The sequence below is a fragment of the Drosophila eugracilis genome, unplaced genomic scaffold, assembly GCF_018153835.1.
Source record: "Drosophila eugracilis isolate 14026-0451.02 unplaced genomic scaffold, ASM1815383v1 contig_394, whole genome shotgun sequence".
In the NCBI taxonomy this organism is placed as follows: Eukaryota; Metazoa; Arthropoda; class Insecta; order Diptera; family Drosophilidae; genus Drosophila; species Drosophila eugracilis.
In genome coordinates this window covers 801,964-826,701 of record NW_024573254.1, presented here as the reverse complement: position 1 = coordinate 826,701, position 24,738 = coordinate 801,964, and the positions used below count along the sequence as shown (strand labels likewise).

General features: G+C 36.8%; 1 protein-coding gene across 1 annotated transcript in view; it reads right to left on the bottom strand.

Moving 5' to 3' along the window:
• LOC108103584 overlaps positions 1 to 19,355 on the bottom strand; it is a 30,991-nt gene extending 11,636 nt beyond the window's left edge. The window contains exons 1-2 of the mRNA XM_041818853.1: positions 19,056 to 19,355; positions 17,863 to 17,955 (exon numbers count right to left, since the gene is read on the bottom strand). The gene's annotated coding sequence lies outside the window, so the exon portion shown is untranslated. The remainder of the gene's footprint in view (positions 1 to 17,862; positions 17,956 to 19,055) is intronic.
• Positions 19,356 to 24,738: the final 5,383 nt, after the last annotated feature.

Genomic DNA, 24,738 nt, shown 5'->3' with positions numbered 1-24,738 from the left:
CCCATTCCTTGTAATAAAGAATTGTACATAGCTCTTACACAAACTATAAAACTAAATGCATTAAATAGATATAAAATTAGGTATATAGATTCAGTACGGTTTCTAAATTCTAGCTTGGAAAAATTATCAAGCTATATGGAAGATAGGGATTTTAAAATTCTCGCAACCAAATTTCAAGGAGAAAAATTCAGACAAATGCGTAGGAAGGGTGTATTTCCTTATGATTACTTGGATAGCTTTGAAAAGTTTAACGAAACCCAGCTTCCTAGCATTGATAGTTTTTATAATTCTCTTAGCGATGAAAATTGTAGTGTTGAAGATTATAGTTTTGCACAGAAAGTTTGGGACACTTTTAATTGTAATACTATAAGGGATTACTTAAAGCTTTATTTAGAAAGTGACGTTTTAATTTTAGCCGATGTCTTTGAAAACTTTCGAAATATTTGTCGTAGAATTTATAAGTTAGACCCCATAAACTATGTAACTGCTCCCTCCATATCATGGGACGCAATGTTAAAGTTCACCAACGTACACTTAGAATTAATAAGTGATGGTGATATGTATAACTTTTTAAAAAGAGCTGTAAGAGGGGGCTTAACACAATGCAGTCAAAGAATTTCCATAGCAAATAATAAGTATTTAAATAACTTTGATCCTAGCAAACGAAATAATTTCTTAAGTTACATTGACGCAAATAATTTATATGGATGGGCTATGAGTCAGCCCTTACCACTTTCAGGGTTTAAATTTTTAACTAGGGAAGAAATCGCATTATTTGACTATAAAAATATATTATCTGATGGTGATGTAGGATATATGTTAGAAGTTGACCTGGAATACCCTCCTAATCAACATGACTCTCATAATTATTTGCCTTTTTGTCCTGAAAATAAAGTTCCCCCAGGAGGCAAGCAGGCCAAACTGATAGCAGACTTAACTAACAAAAGTGGGTACATAATTCATTTAAAACAGCTTCAGCTTTGTTTACAGCATGGCTTGATTTTGCGAAAAATTCATAGGATTTTGTCATTTACACAATCATGCTGGTTAAAACCCTATATTGATTTAAATACTAATCAAAGAAAATTAGCACGAAATGACTTCGAAAAAAATTTTTATAAGTTAATGAATAATGCCGTATACGGAAAAACTATGGAAAATGTTGAAAAGCGTCGTAAAGTAGTTCTAGTAAAACATTATGAGTCTAGACAAAATTCTCCAGGCTTTAGGCAACGTATAGCTAGAAATGATTTCCATAGCGTTGAGTTATTTGGAACGGATTTAGCGGCAATTGAATCGACACCATCACAAATAATGTATGATAAGCCCATATACATAGGAGTAGCAGTTTTAGAATTATCAAAGTGGCTTATGTATGAATTTTATTACAACTTTCTATTAGTTAAAAGTCCATCTACGAAAATAATATATATGGATACAGACTCCTTTATTTTGTCATCAGAGGATGATTTCTATGAGACTATAAAAGCAAATCCCGATCGCTTTGATACCTCAAATTATAAGTTAGAAAATAAATACCAAATAATTCAGGCCAATAATAGAGAACCAGGAAAAATGAAGGATGAACATGCTGGAGATGTTATGACTTCCTTTGCTGGTCTTAAAGCTAAGGCATATTCTTGTGTAGTTGCAAAAGATAAAAATAAAACAGAATCTATTCAAAAAATTAAAGGAGTTAAAAAATCTGTTATTAAAAAACTAAGTCATACTGATTATATTGAATGTATAAAATATAAAAAAACATTTTATGGAGCACAGCGTGTAATTCGTAGTAGATCACATACTTTGTATACAGAAATTATGAACAAAATAAGTCTTAATTATAAGGATGATAAGAGATATATTTTACCAGATAATTGTAATACATTAGCTCATGGTCATTATAAAATTGAACATATTATAAATAGTGATCAAGATAATAATCTATTGTAAAGTATATATGTAAATATGTAAATATATTTTGTATTATTAAAATTTTATTTTAAGAAAAATATGTGAATAAATAAATGTTTAAAAATATATCTAATTGCGTTTTATTATTTAAGAATTTTATTTACAGGAATCCACGAGTTGTGGCTAGAATCAAATCCGCTCCACTTAACGAATACTTGATTATTTTTTTCTTTGAAGTATTTTTTCTATCAGGAATGCATTCTTATCTTTAACTTTTTGTAGTTCCTGTTCATAAAATGACCCATCAATAGAGTTTCCTCTGTAATCTTGAAGCTCATATGTTACTGGATATGTAGACTTAACTTTTATAACTTTAAAAACCTCCGTTGTCCAATTGGGTTCATATCCCTTCATAAACGCTCCCTTATATTTACTTATTCGAACAAAATCATCTACAGAAAATTTATGTTTTGGAAAAACTTTAGGGAAATTATACACCGTTTTCAAAATGAACTCCTCATTTTTAATGCAAACATCAGCAGGGTTCATTTTAATGGTTCGGTGATATGAATGATTATACTGGTTTACAAGATATTTTATGTTATGAATCCATTTATAATTTCCTTGCATACTAAACATTTTCCACATGCGATTTTTTAATGTTCGATTAAAACGCTCGCATATTGAAGCCTTAAGATGTGTGAAAGTGTGATAATGATTTATATTAAATGTGCTCATTAATGTTTTAAATGTTGAATTAAAGAATTCTTTTCCTTGATCTGACTGAATATTCTTTGGTTTACTTTTGCTCGCTTTAAAGACAGTTCTCATTGCTTCTGTAACATCCAGTGCGGATTTTGACTTTACAGCTTCAGCGAATGCATACTTTGAGAATGTGTCAATAACAGTCAATAAATATCTATACCCTCTATTTTCTTTCCTAAAGGGTATCATTTCAACTAAATCAATTTGCCATGTATCATTAATCCCCTTCTGAACAAATTTACGACGCAAAAAGTTTTTGCGTGCCGGTTTGTGAATTTCATCAACAACTTGTTGTTTACTCATTTTAGGTTGCTGATTTATTTTATTTTGTTTTATTTTTTATTTGATAGTGATATTTGCTTAGTTAATATGGACTGCTTATATAGAAGTACATCTCTTTTTAATTCGTTACGCATCTTTTTCGAAATTTCAAAACATAATCGTGTTAAATCTATTTGTACATCTTTACCGAAAGAACCCTCTAAGTCAGCTAACTGAATGTCATACTTTTGTAATGACACACACTTAGGAATAATATGATTATAGTAAAGATATACCACTTGTTGTCGTAATATTGAATTCCAACATAGGAAGGTTGTAAAAAATATACCAAGTCTTAGTAAGGATCTCCAGGACTCAGAGTCAAACTCAATTTTGTTACCATACTGATTAATTACAAAAACATACTGATTATCAGATTTCCTAAATCTAAAATTACATTTCATAGATGCCATGCAGGGGTTATCAATAATTGTGTCAGGCATCAAGAAGTCATACTGGTCCAGTTTCAACTGAATATATTCCTTATATGTGAGAAGTTGCATCCATTCGTCTTTATCAAATCCAACAAAATTACTTTTACTTTGCTGCATCCAGATCATAGGCATAAATTTTTTAGAAGTGGATAAACCACATTTCAACTTTAAATTATGTACAACATAGTATTCGAATCCAAAAATGACCTCATGGTCCTGTTTCTTTCGTGGAGTTTTATTTCTTTTCGGTACACACATGTCTATTTGGTTAGAGCACTTTATTTTAACTAAAACTTTATTCTAATCTGTCCGGTATATAAAGGAAAAGGCCTTCGCATGTACACCCTCAGTCCAGTTCAAAATTTCAAACCATCATGAACACTGTAGATCGTAATTCAAGCGTTATTGTTGATTTTCAATATTTATTTGGAAACAACAAACAAGTTTTTGTCAAGGAGCTTGCATTCATGCCAGCAGGAACGGTTATACCAAATTTCTTTCATTTCAAACCGCCATTCAACATAAAAGAATTGGATAAGGAAACTCTTAAGCAGCAACATTTAAATCAACAAAATATAAATGGTTTGGAATGGGCCGCTGGAGATATACCGTATACAGCCCTAGAAGAAATTCTCTCCCCACTCAATAAGTATAGTTCAATTATTGTTCGTGGTGAAATTAAAAAAAAATTTTTATCAAAGTATTTGTCAGCGACCATAATCGATATAGATATCGGAAGAAGCTTAACCCAACTACCCAATTTTTTCACCAATTGTAAAATACATAAGACAAAATTTCCTCTACGATGTTCCCTAAATAATTTGTTTAAGCTATTTGTAATATTGGAAAACTCAAATTACGAAGTATATTGTAATACTATAACGTATGTTTAAGCTTCAGTAATAAATAAATAGTTGAACCTACAAGTTGTCTTATACAATGGAGTCATTCAAGGGTTTGTTTGGTAATGATCCGCGCAAAAGGGGATACACACAACTGATTTATTGCAATTATTGTGGATCTGATACTCACTTCGAGAAGAACTGCTCTAAAAAAACGCGATCAGGAAAAACATAAATAAACCTAATGTAGTTTAAGGATAAGATAAAAAATCTATTTCAAATATAATAAAAAATAAAAATAAATAAAATGTTTACGCAGTTTATACATCCCTTTACAATGTTGATCTGCGGACCATCAGGATCAGGAAAAACCACTTTTTTGGAAAACTTAATAAACAAGAAGAATGATTTGCTAAATACTTCAATAAATCGAATTATTTGGTGTTATGGAGAGGAGAGTGCTAAGCCAAACTTTAATAATGTTGAGTACTATAAAGGGGTTCCTGATGTAATTGAAAACGAAACTAATGAACCCATTCTTTTAATATTGGATGACTTGATGATGGGGGCTTTTAATAAAAATGTATGTGAGCTCTTTACAAAAGGATCACATCATAGGAATTTATCTGTAATAGTTGTAACTCAAAATATATTCCATAAGTCATCGCATACCCGAGACATATCATTAAACACAAAATATATTGTGATGTTTAAAAACCCTCGTGATAAACTACAATTTCAATGTTTAGCAAGACAAATTTATCCTGAAAATCCAACTGAGTTATTTAGAATATATAAGGAAGTAACGGAACAACCACACGGATATTTACTTATTGATCTTACTCAAGGAATCAACGATCTTTTAAGATTTAGAACGGATATTTTTAATTCCGAATATACCGTGTGCTTTTCAGACGAAAATGGTTTACAAAAAGAATCTAAATCGCTTGAAAGCGAACAAACATTTATTGTATGTGCTCAAAAAGGCCAACAATAAACTTCGAAAGGCAATTATAAGTAATAGTGATAGTGACCTCGTAAAAACATTAGTAGAGATTGTTTTAAACACATTACAAGGCAATCATAAAGTTACAAAATCACATCTTAATGCTCTTAAAAAGTATAAAAATGCATTGCGATATCTCTCATGTCCAAAGCGTACCCTAAGCTCTAAGAGAAAAGTTCTTATTCAGAAGGGTGGTTTCCTACCTATTTTAATCAGTTCATTGCTTTCCGGAATTTTTGGAAAAATTTTAAAAGATGATTAAAAATAAACATAACTTAAGCAAAGTAGTTCTAATGCATCCCAACGCATACCAAAAACTGGTAAACAATGACCGGGGTAGTGAACTAATAGATATAAAATTTTTACCAATTTTGAATAACAATAAAATAAGTGATTATGACAAATGGATCAAAATACGGCAAGAATTATGCTACTACCAAAACAAAAAAACGTAATAAATCATTTAACTTTCGAAATATTGATTCAAAATCAACCCCTATATCTAGCAGAATTAATGAAACTCAAATATTAGATTGGAATGATGCAAAACCTGATACTTCAGAATCAATAATAAAATATGAAGAAAAATTACCAAAAAATGAAGTCCTTACAAATTTAACAACTGATAGTGATGAAGGAGAACTTAAGACCGAGGAACGGACAAAGTTGTTAGACGATAAGCGAAAATTAAGTGATACTTCTTTTTTTAGACGATAAAGAAGATATTAAAAGAAGAGCAGTGACAAAAGTGAAGCTTAATGATAAACAACGTAAATTAAGGGTAAAGCTGAAAAAATATAAAATAGATTCAAATCCATTTCAAGATCTTAAATATGTGTCTGGACGTGAAAAATTAATGAGATCGGTTCGTGCTAAAAACCAAATAGGAAAAAACAAAATCAGTTGGATTTCTTATCAATAGTGCTTAATTTAAATAATAAAAATGGGGAATTTAGATGAAATGTTTATCACATTGCTCAGTAATGATTCATTAAATGTATTTCCTGATAACGTAAAGTGTGCATTTACAAACATTGTAAATATCCCACAAGACATGAACGATGATTGGGAAGTTGGCATTATAGACATGTATCTCAATAATTATATTAATCAAACTTCCAATAAAGAAATTCCAATACGTGAAGAAACGGAATTTGTTAGCTTAGTAAATGCTGAAACATTTAGATATAAAAATGTAAGCGTTGATTCAAAAACACCTGAAAATGGGTTGATTTTTATTTATACTGACATAATTAAACCTAGATCTGTAGGCTGTAAAAAACCTCGTTGTCTTCGAGTAATGTATTATAATGGAAAAGAAAAAAATATTCAATTTAAAAACATTGAATATTATCCTTTGGATATATGGTCACCAAATGAAATCTCAATACTAATTACTGATTCAAACGGATATAAGGTTCCATTTGAAACGTCAACAGTTCCGATTTTTGTTACTCTACATTTCAGAAGAAGAAGGACGTTGTAAAGTCTATAAATAATACGGGCTTAAAAATTATTTACTCATAATAAAAACAGTCATCATGGTGAAATCTTATCACGAATACTATTTAAACCAATGTGGGGGTGGTTTAAGCAATATTGGAAGTCTTTATGTATCACCACGAATAGTTCAACAAGGACGAGGAATCGGGAACTTTTTTAGTGGTCTTTTTAATTATATCAAACCACTTTTTCTTTCGGGTATAACTGCTATAAAAAGTCAGGCTGCTGCTACTGGAAAGGCTGTAATCAATGAAATCGGGAGAAAGCCCTTAAGAAATATCCTGCAAGAACAGAGCAAAATTGCTTTGAAAAATTTATCAGATAGAGCAATTGATAAAATAACCCGATTCCAAAACGGGGAAGGAAAAAGAAATAAAAAGCGAGGCACCAGAAAAAAACGACATCATTTAACATCCAAGCAACAGCGTAAACAAACCAAACCGCATCATAAACGAAAAAGAACTATAAGAAAATTAAATATTAGCGACATTTTTTCTAAGACAAAATGAATAACCATATCGAATGCATGAAGAGTGAACTGGATTTGTTTGCACCACATCCCACGCAAAGTTCCATTATAAGAACTGAAGAAGTTTCATATAATCCAATTGCTTCTTTAGACGGAGCATCATCAATAGAATTTGTCTGTTTAGGAAATGGTGAAACATATCGAGACCTATCAAGTGTTTATTTACGACTTGTTGTGCAACTTAGAAAAAGTGATAGTACCGGCATTGTAGGAAACGATGTCGGTGTAGTGAACAATATCTTACACTCTATATTTAGAAGTTCCTCAGTTTATTTAAATAATATATTAGTATCGCAGAGTGATAATAATTATCATTATAGATCGTATTTGCAAACAGTTTTAAACTATGGAAGTGATGCCTCAGAAAGTCACTTAGCCTCCCAAGGATATTTCCCGAATTTTGGACGAATAACGGCAGGCGAATATGTTTATCCAGATACCAATCTAAAGCTTAAAAATTTATTTAAAAATAGTAATAAGGTGGAACTTTTCGGAAAAATCCACGGCGATATATTTAATCAACCAAAACTACTAGTAAATAATGTTGATTTAAGAATTAATTTTAATATTGAAAAGACTGCATTTTATTTAATGGAAACTGGTACTGAGTCAAATTTAAAGATACTGGAAGCTCAACTTTTCATGAATCATATAACAGTTAACCCAAGCATTTTATTGGCTCACCATCGAGTTTTACAGACCAAAAATGCTATATACCCTTTCAATAAGGTTGAAGTAAAATCTTTTACAATATACCCAGGAAATAATACATTATCTATAGACAATGCAGTTATTGGACAGCTACCCAATTTTCTAGCGTTTTGTATGGTTAAAAACCGTTCATACTCAGGAAACCGTGGTTTAGATCCATTTCATTTTGAACATTTTAAAATTCAACGATTTAACTTATTGGTGAATGGAGTTCAAGTTCCTTCTCAAGCTCTTGAGTTTGATTACTCGAATGGTGAAAATGTTCAGAGCTCACGGGGCTATAATATGCTATTCAGATCTAGTGGGATAAAACATTATGATCGTGGTCTGCAAATTACAAAGGAAATGTTTGACACAAACAGTTTTATATTGGCTTTTGACCTAACTGCCGATCATTCAAATTCGAGTGTTTGTGCGAATTTAATAACCCAAGGAACTATACGAATCGAAGGAAGATTCTCTGAACCACTTACTGAAGCAGTTACTTGTCTGGTGTACTGCGAATACGATTCCATGATTGATATTGATAAGCATAGAAACATACGATTACTCCTTTAACATGAATACATTACAAATTAAATATTTGCTATCAAAGCATGCAAAAACACGATTGATTTTTAAAGGAGTTTTCCCTTCGGACCAGTTACCTGAAACTATAAAAAAGTATCCGGCTCTTATTATTGCGAATACCGATCCATCAGATAAACCTGGAACTCATTGGATTGCCTTCTATTTTGATAGCCCTAAGTCAGCTGAATTTTTCGATTCATATGGTCAATATCCGCAGAAAAAGGAATTCATAACATTTTTAAGATCAAACGCCCATAAATATTTTTTTAATAAACAACAACTACAAGGATATTTTTCTAACACCTGTGGTCATTATTGTATGTTGTTCGGACTTTTTAAATGTAGAAATAAATCACTTAAGTGCTTCCTGAAAAATTTCAAGAAAAACGACTTTACTTATAATGATAAACAAATACTTAAAATGTTTAAGAAAAATTTCAAAAAGTAAATAAAATTTTTTTATTATTAGTTGAGTTTATTTAATGTTTCTGAGCGATACAATCTCTGGTTTAACTTATAATATTTAAGCATAATATTAAGGGCCTCGTCTTCTAATATCGGCAGCATATGACACTGACATGTGTCTGGTCCAGATGTAGCATCTTCATCACTCAAGGACAAAGTTTGTAGTGGAATCCAAACTTTGAATGTATTAACTCCTTTTCCGCTAAGTCCTCAAGGGTGGCTTTTAAATATTCAAGCCTCCTGAGGTGTTGCTCGAATAACATGTCTTCAAACTGCATCAAGAAGACTTCAATTTGTTTAGCGTGCATTTTTGTAAGACTTGTAACTTGTTAAGGTTGAACTAAGACTGATTTTGGAATAAGAAATTCAATCTTTTATAAGGGGAATTTCTTATTTACTTCATTTATTTACTTCATTTATTTACTGATAAATTCAATTTGAGCACAGCTATATCTATTGGGATCCTTTCCTTTATATACCATATGAGAAATTCCGTTCTCAGTCAATTTCTTAAATGGTGTCTTAGTAGAAAATTTGTTTACATAACTTTTTGGTAGAAATATCCAAATATCCTCATTTTCCTTATTGGTTAAATAAAGGCATATTTTAGTTCCATAAGGTGTTTTCCTTAATTTACATCCGGTGATCTTATAATCAAACCCAATACATAGATCTTCAATTTTCGTATAACCAATAACAGGTTTTGATTCATTTAGGGTCTCTAAAAAATCCTATAAGGAATAAGTAGATTAGGAAGGATTATATACATAAAGAAATGTTTATATACCATTTTTGATTGGTTAGAGATTGGAGTCGTGGTGTTCTAGTCACTAGTCGTTGAATACTAATTTGTTACATGAATTACATGGTCTTTTATACATGAAGAAATATATCTATTTCACTCTTTCATGTACACACTATATATATGTATATATTATATACAGGTGTACCACAACACAGTTAAAGTATATAATATAAAATTTTTCATTTAAAACTCTTTAAAATAGATGTATTTTTTTAAAAAAAAACTCAGTTCAGTTTCACATCAAAATGGGCAAGTTTCATTGTGAGTTATGCTCGGAATCAAAATCTTTTACTACGCGCAACAGTCTAAAAGTTCATACCTTAAAAGTACACAACTTTAGCTATACAAAATCAAAGTCCTTTTATTACTACTGTTATTTCTGTACTGATGTTCGGAAATTTTGGCTGCGAGACGATTTTAATATGCACATGATATTGATGCACGATGCTGAATTAAAAAGTATAAATAAAACGAAAGAGAAATATCTAATAAAGAACAAAAACTTTAAATATTGAATTTATATAACGTGTTTTTATTTCATAATGTTTTAAGACAAATATACAAATATTAGGAATCTAATCTTAAGAGAACATCCATTAAAACACTATCCTGTCCGTCATCCATAAGTTGTTTATATTTTGTCTGCGGTTCATTTTCAATTATCTCATTAAAAATGTGATCATCATTTGGAAACAGGCTAGGCTCAGACTCATTCAAATCAAACGTTTGAGCACACTGCATATTCTTATATTGCTCTTCGCTTTGTTCAAGTAGAATAAGTTTTCTTAGAACTTCCTGGGTATCCTTACCCATAGGAAAGTCTTCAAAGCCTAAAGAATCCAATTCTGATGGAGTGGTTTGAGTTGACGATGAGGGTGGTTCGAATACTTCTCGTAGGTATCGGTCCACGGTGTCTTCATCATCGAGATCCAATGCGCAGTCCGGCTCAGAATCTTCAATAATTTCCACATCGGAGTCCTGGTCATCGATTTCATCTGACCCGATAACTTTAACGTTTATATCGAAAGGTTGGTTAACGAGGGTCTTATCAGCCTCAAAAGAATTATAAAATTCAACAGTAAGATCCATAGTGATGTATTTCTGAGGCCTTTGAGTAACTGATTCTGAGCAATTTGAGTGGTGTCATTTATATAGTCTCTAGACTATGTTCACCTAATGTTACCAATAGGGAGTGCATACAGGTATGTTTTACTCCTAGAACCAATCGTATTGGTTTTGAGTATACATAGGAGCCCCGGACGCCAGTCATATGGTATTGAAGGATAAGGAAGACAAGGATGGCGAACAAATTAACGGATGATGATAATGAGGCCTGAGAGTTCAGTGAAAGTAAATATCGGTGTGTGCGGAAGACTGGTCAGGAAAATGACAAGTGTAGTAAATATTCCATTTAATGGTTTCTACGGACAGCGGGATAGTTCGTGCACAATCTCCGTGTAAGAAAGATTTTCCCTTTCTATGTTCACTTGATAAGAACGATGCCCAAGGGTTCCACGAATGTAAATACAGGTGTGTGGGAAGTAACGGTCAGAACACCGTCAATTGCAATAAATATTTTTTTTTAGACTTAAAAGGAATCGGAAACGGTCATGCACAATCGTTATGAAATAAACATTTTACCTTTATATATATATTTACTTGTAACCACGTTGTCAGCACTTGCATTCGATCGTGAAGCAATTAAAAATTTCTGGCCTTAAGCTGAAAGTAGCTAGAACATAGGACATAGGCTGATTATAGTACATCAGTTTTACATTTAGCTGACTTGATTTTAAAATTTTAAATACTTGTATGCACTGATACTCGGTATGTATGTGTCGCCTGAGTCAGGTATTCTATAAGATCCTCCCTCCATTGGTTTTCTGGAAGACGTGACCCTTTGCTATCCCTTGGATGAGTCCACCTGAGAACTCACCCCTACCCTCAAGTGTGCGCTCAGGTCTGCTTGTGCGTGGAGGTGCGAACTCACCCCAACCCTCAAGTGTGTGCTGATATCTGCTTGTGCGCGGAGGTGTAAAAATTTATTGTTAAGCGTTTTAATGAAAAGTTGCAGTTTTTAACTTACAATCGTATAAAGCATACCACTGGAAAGGGCTTGAAAAATGCTTTCCAATGCTTTTTTTAGTGAGGGCCTATATTGAGACCCCCAATTACCGAAATTTTTGCCTTTTTAGGGTAGTAGTGAGCACTTGGGGAAAACGGAATGAATTACAAACGTAATGTAATGATCTTGGACTCCTATGACCTATACCCGAAAACGGTTTCTCAGCCAAGACCCCAACCAAAGATTTATCCTAGACACTGGCTGGGCGGGCGGCTAATCAGTGGAGGGCCATTTCGCCGAGTGCCATTTTAGCCGAGTGCCAATTCGCCGATGCCCCAAGTGCTCACTACTACCCTAAAAAGGCAAAAATTTCGGTAATTGGGGGTCTCAATATAGGCCCTCACTAAAAAAAGCATTGGAAAGCATTTTTCAAGCCCTTTCCAGTGGTATGCTTTATACGATTGTAAGTTAAAAACTGCAACTTTTCATTAAAACGCTTAACAATAAATTTTTACACCTCCGCGCACAAGCAGATATCAGCACACACTTGAGGGTTGGGGTGAGTTCGCACCTCCACGCACAAGCAGACCTGAGCGCACACTTGAGGGTAGGGGTGAGTTCTCAGGTGGACTCATCCAAGGGATAGCAAAGGGTCACGTCTTCCAGAAAACCAATGGAGGGAGGATCTTATAGAATACCTGACTCAGGCGACACATACATACCGAGTATCAGTGCATACAAGTATTTAAAATTTTAAAATCAAGTCAGCTAAATGTAAAACTGATGTACTATAATCAGCCTATGTCCTATGTTCTATAAGACGATCTACCCCCGGCGGGCCACTGATGGGTGGCATCTTACAGCTGCGGGGCTTAGTTTACAGTACTCTTTCTTTCTTTGTTGGTGAAATATATTTATAGATTCTCAAGCTAGATTGGGGGAATTAGGTAGGCAATGGGATGTTAGATTATAACATATATAGGTAGTTAAGTGGGTAGTTTAACCAAGTCGGATGTTAGATTATATCTTGTTCTTAAAACTATGAGTGAAAAGAAGGGGATAAGCTTCTAGGTTTCCATTTAGGAATGGCTTCTAACAACTTTGAGCTGAAATTAAAGAATATTTTACCTAAATTGGAAGTTAATACTCTTCTTATATTATATTATATTGTATTATATCCTAAAAGCCTTGATTAAAAGTAAGTTCTAGGTTTACTTTTAGGTTTCACTTTAGGCTAATAATAATATCATAAAATAATTTATAAAAACTTTGATGTTACTTAAACTAGTTTAACTTCTTAAAAGACTTCACCTACATTTTCATTTTGGTTGACATTTAAAGAATTTGATAATGTTTTAATGGGCTTTTCTTCATATAAATTCACCTACTTATAGTTACTTTATTTATATCAATAAAAAATCAACCAAAACTTAATATCAAAATTTAGTACAGGGTGGCCCATGTAGCGTTTGCTTTTTGAACTATCAATAATCATGATTTTGACATTTCGAATGCCATTGAATGTGTCAGATATTTAGTAGAAGCTTTGCGATTTACGAAATGGTACCAATTGGTATACCAAAATTACCTTCTTTTTTTACTTAAATCTACAATATGTACCCAAAAATTAATGCATATTTCTAACACATACTCGTACCTGACAGTGAAATGTAGCACCTTTCCCATAGCTGGGATTTAGTTTGGCGACGGCGACAGTTGTTTCCCCCTTCCTCTCGACTGACTAACTAACTAACCAACTAACTAACTAAGTCAAAGAAAGTGCGATAGAGCTCTTTGGCCGCGTGTTGCACGCTCTAGTGGCGCTTAATTAATGACGCCGCCGAAGCTGCTGCTGCTACTTCTTCTTCTACTGGCGCTGCAATTAACAGCACAGCACTTGCTGCAGCGGCGGGAAAAGCGAGCGGAAGAGCGGAAAAGTAGAAGTTAACTCGACACGCTCCATGAGCTGGGCCCTCCACATGCCCCACAATGTGCCTGCCTCAAAACGAAAAAAAAAAACCCCAAACCGATCTCCGATCCATTCATTGACTCATTAACAATGCATCAAGTTAAGAAAAAAAAACGAAAGAAGAAAGAAAAAAACGAATCAATGGAAAATCAAAATCGAATCAAAACGAAATCGAAATCGAAAAGAAAATTGTCGCATCAAAAGGCGATCAGTGGCGAACTTTGCTTACGGTTACGGTTAAGGTAGTTTTCACTTTTTTTCGATTGTTCGGTGGTTCGCATTTTGTGTGTGTTTGTGTGTGTGGAAAATGGAAATGGAAATGCCAGTGGAAATGGAAATGGAAGTGGAAATGGAGTTGGATCCGAGTTGGAGAAAAATGCCGATGGCGCCGACCACTTTCGAATCGAATAACGGTCTGTGCAAAAAGCCAACGGTAAATCACCTGCCCATGCCTCATTTCTGTCTATCTATCCATCTATATATATCTACCTATATCTATCTATATATTTTCTATAGTTTTTGGTTTTTTTTTTTTTGGTTTTCTTTTGAGTAGATTTATGCTGTTATTTTTAGCTACCGTTTTGGGGGCTTAGCTTGAGTGAAAAGCGCAATAATCAAGATATATATAATGATAATGATGCCTTGGCTATGGGAAAAGCAGACCCCAAATCAAAATACATTTTTAAATGGTTCACTTTCTTTTAATTAAACTGGTTCCAGACCAGCCGGGGCCACCTTTATTTTTCGAGCAAGTTTGTCCACTTTTGGCAAGCCAACAGCCCCCTCCTTCCCCCTTCCACTTCCACTATTTTCCCATCCATTTTCCATTTAGCGTTTTTCTTAATTTTTTTTTTCGGGTGCGCATTCTGCGGCCAAATAGCCAAATGCAATTTTATTCGGTGTAATTAGCCTGGCGAACAAGCCGAGTTGCAGCAATTAAAGTTTTCATGCCACCAAAGTTGCATATACTAAGGATGCCATAGATGTGGCATTTACGAACTTGCAACAAGCTGTGAACAGTCTCTGCCCCAGTCTTAGTCGCAACTTAATAGCTTCAGAATATTAAGTTTTTGTATCTTCTTTTTTTGTTGAAGGCAACAATTTGCCAGTAAATCTTATGGCAGTTAGAGGGAGATAGTGCTAGAAGGAGAGGCAACTAAAGATGACATCGTTTCCCAGTTGTTGTTGTTGTTGTTGCAACAGCAGTTGTCAACAGCTATTCTCTATAGCTGGAAACGTTCAAATGGCTCTGGCAAAGACCGAGAACGTGTCAAATGGCCCCTGACTCCATTCCATCTACCCGTCTACTCTCTACCATCCTCTTGGCAGTTGCAGTTGCTATTCAAATTTGGGCCAGGCCCAGAGCCTGGGAATCATGGCTTGGAGGCCCATTTGCGAAACACTAACCTAACCCTCATGCCTCCCACTCCACACAACTACTACTACTTCTACTACTCCTCCTCTTTCTTGGCCCACTCAAACCGTACCGAAAAGCCTGCTCTGCAGCGAAACTTTTGTTTGGCAGTCTGTTGTCAACATGACAACTGCCAACTGAGAGAGCCAGCTCATCCTCCAACTGAATGGGCCAGCATCCAGCATCCAGCATCCACGACTCCCCCATTCAGAGTCAAGTGCAAACAATGCTGGTTGAGGAAAAACGAGACTGGAGAATAGGAGAAGCGAAGAAGAAGTAGGGACTGGGTTCTGTCTCGGATGCAAAGCCAAGTCCATCCAGCCAGCTCTGCTTATCAACGGATGCACAGACCAAGACCAGAGCCAGAGGAAAACTTAACAACTTTATTGGGCATGTTTATGCCACAGAGTGTTTTGAAGAGATGCTCGATATGCAATGCCCTTGGGTCATTTGGCACTCTTGGTGCCGAAAGCAGAAGACTTCAGTTCAGGCTTTTAAATATTTACTCAGTTTTCTCTCACCAGACTGTTTTGGGATTAGCTTAAAGGCTAATTTAGGAGAGGCCAAGGCTGTTAAGTAACTTTACTTTAGTACTAACTTATAGCTAACTTTAAGCTAAAGTGAGTAAGTGGTTGTCTTGAATGAAAGATGTGGAAACTTAACTGGTTTAATAATCTGAAAATCTAGGCATTCTACGGATTATATCACTTCTTATTAGAACTAATGATAGTTAACTAAAGATAAAATTTGGGATATTTCCCCCCCCCCTCCCCCCCCCTTCCCATTAGGTCAATCAGTACTCTCACTTTTCTAAAAAAAATTTAAACCCGTGGCTGGCCCAAAGATGCACCGAAAGGCCAAAAATGTGCCACGAAAAGTTTCCATTTCATTATGGAATGTTTGTAGAAAGGCAAAGAACAGTTAGACGACGAGACGCCGGCATCCCTCCCCCTTTTCCCTCTTTATGCCATCTACAAACTTGGCCAGTGTCCGAAGTATATCTTTGATGTTGGCTGAATACAAATTAACATTCTGTGAAAGAGAAGAAAAGACTTGTCGACGAAGCTTTATCTTGTATCCGCATCTACATATTGTACATGTCTACATGTATCTGTAGCTGTATCGGATGTATCTACTGTATCTGTTGTATTTTTGTTGTATCTACTGTATCTGCTGTATCTGCTGTATCTACAGTATCTACTGTATCTGCTGTATCTACTATATCTTCTGCATCTACGATGTATCCGCAACTGTGGATGTGAAAGAGCGGCTTCGGCGGCATCGACTGGGAATAGAATTTACTGGGTCGATCGCGGCGGCAGATCATAAATTATGCGTCATCTATGTAAGCTCATCGATGAGGCACGAAGACACGAAACAATGAATGAATGGAAAACGAAAGAATGAACAAAAAAAAAAAAAAGAAACCCAAGGGACAAGGGAGGGTTGAGGTACATAAAAAGCTAAAGCCGTTTAGGGTCCCAACAATAATGGCCAAAGCAAATCATTTGAGGCCAAACAAAGAGATAGTCCACAGCACAAACAGACGCCGCCGCGGAGATAGTTTGCCGTTGCCTCGATAATACTCAATACTCGATACTGGATTGCCGATTCCTAGTGCAACTTCGATGGCAATGCGACAACAAGAATAGCCGCAAAGTTGCCATTGCATTTATGGCCAAGTCGCGTGTTTGTTCTGCTGCTGCTGCTGCCAATCTGCTGGCCTCCTGGAATTGAGTTTATTGTGCCACAAGCGGCGTGCTTTGGATTGTCGCATCAGCTTAATTAGAATTCGAAGTAGTTAACGGTGCATTTAATGCGCTCCAAAACGGATCAAATGCATTAGCACCGCTACCACTCACTTCTACTTCTTCTTCTTCTTCATCAACTTCTTGGCCACTTCAACTTCTATCTTGGCTAAGATCTGTTCTATTTATCTGTTACTATTTGCTGACTCTGCTGGCCGAGACATTCGCCGAGACTAATGAACCAAATGCGGTGACGAAAGTTGTCATAACATTTAATCTGTTGCAAGCCAGAGATGAGGCGATGTCGCACATTGCCACATTCCCACCTTGCCACCTTACTGCACGTCTTAATGGGGTGTGAGAATGTGGTCAGAAAAAGGTGGCCCAAACTGTATGTTAATAAACTTGTTTTTGGCACTCTTATCCTACCATATTATCTGTCTGTCTGACTTGTATCGACAACCGATCATCTTGGCTGTTTAATTAGTAAGTAAGGATGAGTTTTTTGCAATTCTTTCTTTGATTTAAAAACGCTTAGTAAGCCTGAAGATTGTCTTCTGAAATGTGTAAGAATGTCTTGGTAATATTCGTTCCTAAAAGTACCATAAAACCAGGATATATCCTATATCCTTTTAAAGCTAGCTTATACCCTTGAAAAAACTTGATCCCAACTTTCCAAATAGTTAATGGTTTAAAGACGTAAACTTCTTCTTCGATCTTTATACATATAATACTATTTAAATCGCAAATTCAATATCTTAAAGCTAAGCTTATATATATTATTATAAGCTCTAAACTTACCGATAAAGTTTAATCTTTCCGAAGGTCAAGACACAGCAGGTGTGCTATATGCCTGCCGTGGACTCCTTATAATATTTCCGTGCTTTTCCGGCTCTACGTTTGGCAAATGCATTAAAATGTGAGTGAGGCACGAATAATAATAATAATAAAAAAAAGCAAAGATAAACTATGGCTTAAATATGTACAAAGCTGAGGAGGACAGAAGTGAAATCGGAACAGAACGGACTGAACCGAACCGGACCGGACCGCCTAACACGTAACGCAAATAAAGAAGAATCATCATCATCATCAGAGAGTTTTTGAGTCCAAGAGAAGTCCGTGCTCATGGCGACTGATTGATGATTAGTTGCCATTTGACAGGTGTATGTGAGTTGAGTTCAATGTGGGGTGGATGGGGGAGTGCGACCCTCTCGGTCGGTCAATAAATAGTGCACCTGTTGTTTTGGGCGTGTGGGAATATGATCCCCGTCAGATGACGTTGCTACTTTTTTTGTGGGACTAACGTCTATCGTCTGCCGCCGTACGTGCGATTGTTATGATTATTATTATGTATGATTGTTATATTTTTCCCCCAACACGGGAAAAACTTTGGAAAGTGCCAGCCGCCAAAGCCACTACAGCCGACAGAGCTACACTGCTGTGCAGCATGCAACACCTTTGATTTTGATTTCGATTCTGGCCAGGCTGAGAAGACACACTCTGCAGGCTAGCTAAAGATAAAGAAGAATCAGTTGAAGAAGAGGAGGTGTGCGCGCAGAGCACGAAGCGGAGGCAACAAGCCAGCCGCATTTGTGCTAATTGGGAAAATTAGAAAGCATGAAATGCTCGGCTGCATTTGCTGTCTAGCTGGTTAATCGGCTCCACTGGAAGCGCAAGAAGACGAGGCGGTAGATGCTGGAAAATCTAAGAATGGATGGATGTTTCACAGAACTCTAAAACTCAAAGAAGGATAAGAATGGTAAATTTAGGATATTTCCAAACATCCATAAATCTTTACTGGAATCAGGATATGAAGAAGCTGGTGGAAAGACTTAGACTTGAAAGCTCTTCTGGATGCAGAAGAAGTATAGTACTACATCCTGAAAGTATGGAAAATCCTGAATATGTCACACAAATCAAAATTGGCAATCAGGAAAAAAAAACGAAAAAAAAACAGAATTGCTTGTTTTTTTTTGGATAGAAGAAACACTCACTTCACGGGAACGTTTCTTCTTCTTAAACTCTCTTCTCGTTCTTTCTCTTTCTTGGCGTCTTGCTCTTAAGCAAGTAACGGTAACAGGCAGCGGCAATAACAACAAAAAAAAGATATGCACTAACACTCGTGGGCACTTTGGATGTTTTTCTTATTTAATTTTTTTTTTTATGTAGAATTTATATATTTTTTCGTGGGACTAAGACACTAGGGATCGGATCACGGATCACGATCTCGTATCACGACCGGGAGCTGCAGCACGTGTGGACTCGGCGAGCGACGAACGCGAAATACGCGAGCCAGCCAGGCGATACTTTCTTTGGCCTCGTAATGTAACTGTCGGGAACAGCAGCCGTCGCAGCAGCAGCAACAGCAGCAGTAGAAGAAGAAGAAGAAGCAAAAGCACCATCAGCAGCAGCAGCACAAGAAGCACCAAAGAAGAGAAAGAGAGGCAGAGAAAGAAGAAATTCAAGACAGAGCAAGACCTGTACACAGAAACACATTCACTGAGAGAAGCTCTGTCTGCGTCGACGTCTACTGCGACTGCGCAACGAGCTTTTTACACCTGCGTTGGCAGCTGCGCAAATGAGCACAGCTCAGCCAGAACTTGTTGTGTTGTTGCTGTTGTTGCTGTTGTCGCTGCAGCGGCGCCGCTAATCAAGCGGCCTAATGACATAGAATCGCCTGCCAATTAGACGACCAATAAAAAAACCATATATCTAGCACTTCAATAGTATCGAATCCATTTGAACACCCCCGTCAATCAGCAGGAGTTCAAAGAGATTTACTTCTCCTGCAGGAGAAAAATATAGCGGCACTGCCGACGTCGACGTCGGGAATTTGGCGCTCTTGAACTTGAACTTTCAGCGCGTTCAATACGTAGAGATGTCAAAAACTTATGACTGAGTAGATACCCTACACAATTCCTTTACAAATTTTAATTAATCATAATGAAACTAGCTATCTGGCTTCTAACAGCTTATATAATTTTAATATAAAAAATATAATAAAAAAATAGAACACTTAGAGAAGGATAATGGCTATGATAATTGGCATTCAGATAAACATGTTCATATTAAAACCTCTCATATGTACATCTAACTCAATCAATCAATAATTGATATACCCCATGCACCAACCCAGATTATCATCAACCGAAAAGCACACGCAGGGCAAAATATTGTAGCCAGCATTTCTGGTGGGCAAGGTGCATGCATACATAAGTCATCCGGTTGGCTTTTTGGGGCTGGGAACCGATCTGCCGGCTCATAACGGTTAAACAGTTTTCGCCCGTCGTTGACAACTAATCAAGATGGGAACAGAAGTTGATCAAAGCTGATTTGAGCAATAAACAAAAAAAAATCCGTTTCCTCTCGCGATCGCCTGCTCCATCTCATTCGCACACATCGGAATTGGCAAGCTCGCCATTTCACATAAGCATATACATATACATATATACAGAATGTGCAACGGTTTCCATGCTGGCTCTTCTTTTCCTCTTTCATCTTCTACTTCTACTTGGCAGCTGCTTTTCTCCTCATTTGTTGTTAGTATTTGAGAGGCTGCTCCTCTTCTAGCTCTCATTCTCCTTTATTCTCTTAGATGCCTATACTGCCTCTATCTCTCTTTGTAGACTGGGCGCATTTAAACGGTAAAAATCATGAATGCATTTGGAAAGTGGTTGTGTTGTGGTTCGTGGTGTTTGCATTTTGCATTTCTTCGCATTCTTTTCTGTTTATGTGGCTGTTGCAGTTGCTGTGTTGCTGTGTTGCTGTTGCTGTTGCTGTATTGCATCGCACAATTGTGCCAACAATAAGGCGGAGAAATGAGAGGAGCCAGCAGCAGCAGCAGCAGAAGAAGAGCCAGCAGAAGCAGAACAACAGCAACGGTAATACCCACCGAAGACGGCGTTTTCATTTCTGAGAATTGATTGGCCGTCGCGCCTGCATACTCCACACGCCACTGCGACTGCCTCTTCCTCAGTCTCGACTGCCACATCTGGTTTTTTTTTTCTTATTTAATACCCTCTATTGTGGATTGGAGTACTAGGTGGATATTGAGTTTTACAGAAAAACGTAGAAGGATCCCTTAGCCCAGATGAATTTTTTACTGAAAATCTTTCTATAATGTTAAATATTCTAATTACGCACTCATTTAAGGGACAAATAACTCATGTTTCATGCACCAACATGTCTGAAAGTTAAGAAATATGTATTTAAAAATGACATAAAATCAGTAATAATAGGTATTTTCTAGTTTGTAAAACTCACCTTGAATACTTTTGGATTGGCGTTTTTGTTTTTGTGCCTTGATGCATTCCTCTGGATTATATACCGCTGCATCAGCAACAGCAGCACTAGCACCTGTCGTTGCTACTTCTCCCAGACCAGACTGATGTTGTTGCTGTTTCTTGCACTGAGGCCATTGCGATTGTGATTAAATAACGTTTGACTTGGCGGGCGTCCTCCTGTTACCTCCTCGATACAGCCATACAACCATACCAACAAAACCGCGAAACCACCGAACCACCGCTTGGTCCGCTTCATTAGCTCAACATGGGAGCCAGGGCAACAAAGTTGTTTCTGTACCAACTCTCCAACTGCGATTCCCCGATTCTCTGATTCTCTGTTCGCGTTCGCGTTCTCATTCCCATTCCACGCATGCGCAGTCCACTTTTTGAATTTGGCGTCTGTCTCCGTCTCAGTCGCTCGTTCTGTCTTCTCCACTTGGCGTGTTAACTATCGCCATCGCCTGTTTTCCAAGACAGGCATCGGCACACTTTGTCCCCTCCGCGACACTCCTCCGCCCGGTTCGCTAAGGCCTCCCTCCCCCCGAAAACACCCCTCATTCCGGCTCCTTTTGCTGTCATCATTGTAATTCCTCAACGCACTTCTAACGCTGACTCTAAATCCATCTCTGCTGTTCTTCTTATTGCTGCTGCTGCCTTGGGTGACACTGAGAGAAATTTCATATGGTTTTTAGGTTAATATTACTTTTAAATTTAAGGCTTTTCCTATCAAAAATTGTTTAAACTACAAAAATTCATATTTTCATTACTAAAAGTTTATCAGATTGGAATATAATTTACAATTTGTAACCATCTTTTAGTGTCTTTATTTCTTTCAGTTCTTTTTTCCTTAGCAGAGCCTACTCCTCGCATATTGCCAATTTGGCTAAGTCGGCTATTTAACTATTTTTGTCATTCGCTGGCAAATGCTGCTCCATTTGGGCGTGCGCAAAGCGTCGCTTAACTCTGATTTTGTTTCATGGCACGTTGTCGCCCAGTTTCCCACACCCTCCTGTCCCCCCTCTCTGATTTCTTAACCCCCTTAGCACACCACCTCTCACTCAATTGACTTGTGCCCAACACCTGTGTCTCAAATTATGGCCCAAGTCTCATTCATGACACCCAACCAGCATCGTGACCCAGAAGCAAATGAAGCTGTCTCTGTAGACAGACTCCACCATTGTCATCGCCATTACTGGCCATCATTGCAATTGTTGTTGCTGGATGGAGGAGGAGAAGGCGATAACCGGCACTGAGTTAATGTCGATGCTAATTTGCCAGCATAATGGGTTAGTGGGCCGGTCGATGGGCTCCATCAAGATGGATGTTCACCTGTCAACGCATGTTGTTTTTTTTCTTTTTTTTTTGGTCATTTGTCACACAACATGGGCTGCTGATGGCCCAGCCGAATCGAGAAGAAAGCATTAAGGTTTAATGTAGAATCAAGAGATCGCCTAGAAGGTAAAGTTAGGTAAGTTATTTTGTGGATCTAACTAAAATATTTCTTACAGAAAAAGCTATGATCAGCAGTAAGGATTTTTGAGAAGCTACAAGCTGGTTAACATGAAGATCGTTAGTAAGATGCAATTTTTAGAATTACTGTCATTAGTAAGTAATGATAAGAAATTAATATTATCAATTCAATTTCCTGGGAAAGTTTCTACTTAAATCTTGCACTTTGCGGGACTTTAAACTTATGTATATTTTACTGCAAATTTATTGAATTTTTTAAACAAACTTTTATCTTGAGAAAAACTTTAAGTAGTAAGTAATACTAGTTAGTCAATGAATAGTGGTTAATTTGTCAACATGCTAAGTGGTATCTGGTGACCCCAAGCCACCTACAGAGTTGGGCGGTGGCCAATGTGGGTTGGCTGGGCTGGTTTGTGTAGACTGGATTCCCAGTCAGCCCCCACAGGTGGATGTTGAAATGGCAATGGCAATGGCAATGGCAATGCCGTTGGCTAATGGAACTGGCATTGGGACCAGAACGAAGACGAGACTGACACTCAGACGTTGGACAACCACCAATGCCGAAACAGAAGAACTGAAGACTGGACACTAGAGAGACTAGAGAGACTGGAGACTGGGGACTGGCAGTTGTTAGGTGGTTATCTGGCCAATGCCATATAAGTCGAGAAATGCGCAGTTAGGCAATCAATGGCCGGGCGATCCGGCAATCCGGCAGATCGTTTCTTGGGCCCAGGGATCGTGGCATGGAGGTAATCGCAATTGGACTTGGAGTTGAAATCGGCGTTAGGAATCCGCAATGACACTGTCTCAGTGTCTCGGCCATGGCCTCGGTTTTAGTTTTCTGTGTGCAACGTGTGTGTTATGATTGGCAACGCTAGTTGTTGTTGCTTGGCCAGCTTGCTTGGCTATTTGGCTGGCTTACCTGGTTACCTGTTCACTTGCTCGGTTGCCCATTTCCTACCTGATCGGTGGGTTGGAGGTGCCGCCACAGACGCAGACATAGACGCAGGCGCAGACTGTGACCAGCCGGCGGAGCAAATACCGTTTTGCTGAATAAATACAAACAAAATAAAAAGACGCACAAAAACACACTGGCCAAGAAGTGGGAAAGAATATGATTTCGAAACTCGACTAGTTGATGACCTATAATGAGAAATATTTTTAAAGTTTTTTTTTGGGATAAATAAGCCATTGGGGTATTTATTAATTAAGATTAAGATTGAAACACAACACTTGATAATAATTTTGACATAAAAAAGTATCAAAACTACTTTGAAAGGCGAATACATCTTCCCTTAAGCGGACATCTCAACGGACAAAGAACATAACTAATATTTTAAGTTAATTTAAACGCCTTACAACCTACTCAAACCCCCTTGCTTAAACAAACTTAAATCCTAATTACCACTTTAAAATCTTAAATTTTAATTATCATTAAAAAAAATTAAAGCATCTTGAACTAATATACCCCGCGAACTCTGCAAATACCCTTTACCTTGAGTAGCAGTTGAAGTTGAAGTTGGTGATGCGACGGCACTTGGAATGCGTTTAGTCTTCCCTGAACCCCTCTGAAACCCCCTTGGACTAACCCTCCTTCACCACCACTAACCCCCCCTTTCGCCACACAACGAATGCCTGGAATGTTAATGCAGCTACTTCTACTTGGTTGCCGGTTGCCACTCGGTGACAACATCCATCGCCACTGGCAGGGAAGAATGGGCACAAACATTTACCTAATCCATTTCCCATTTCCAAGGCGGCTGCTCTCGTTCCCGTTCGTGATTCTTTAACCATTTTGGATGCTACTTACGGTGGGGTTTTCTTCTTTTGATGTTTTTTTTTAAATAAAAAAGTTTTATATTTAAAAAAGAATTTTTTAGCAATCGAACTTTGAATTTTTACCTTCGAGTAAGTTGTAAGTTTC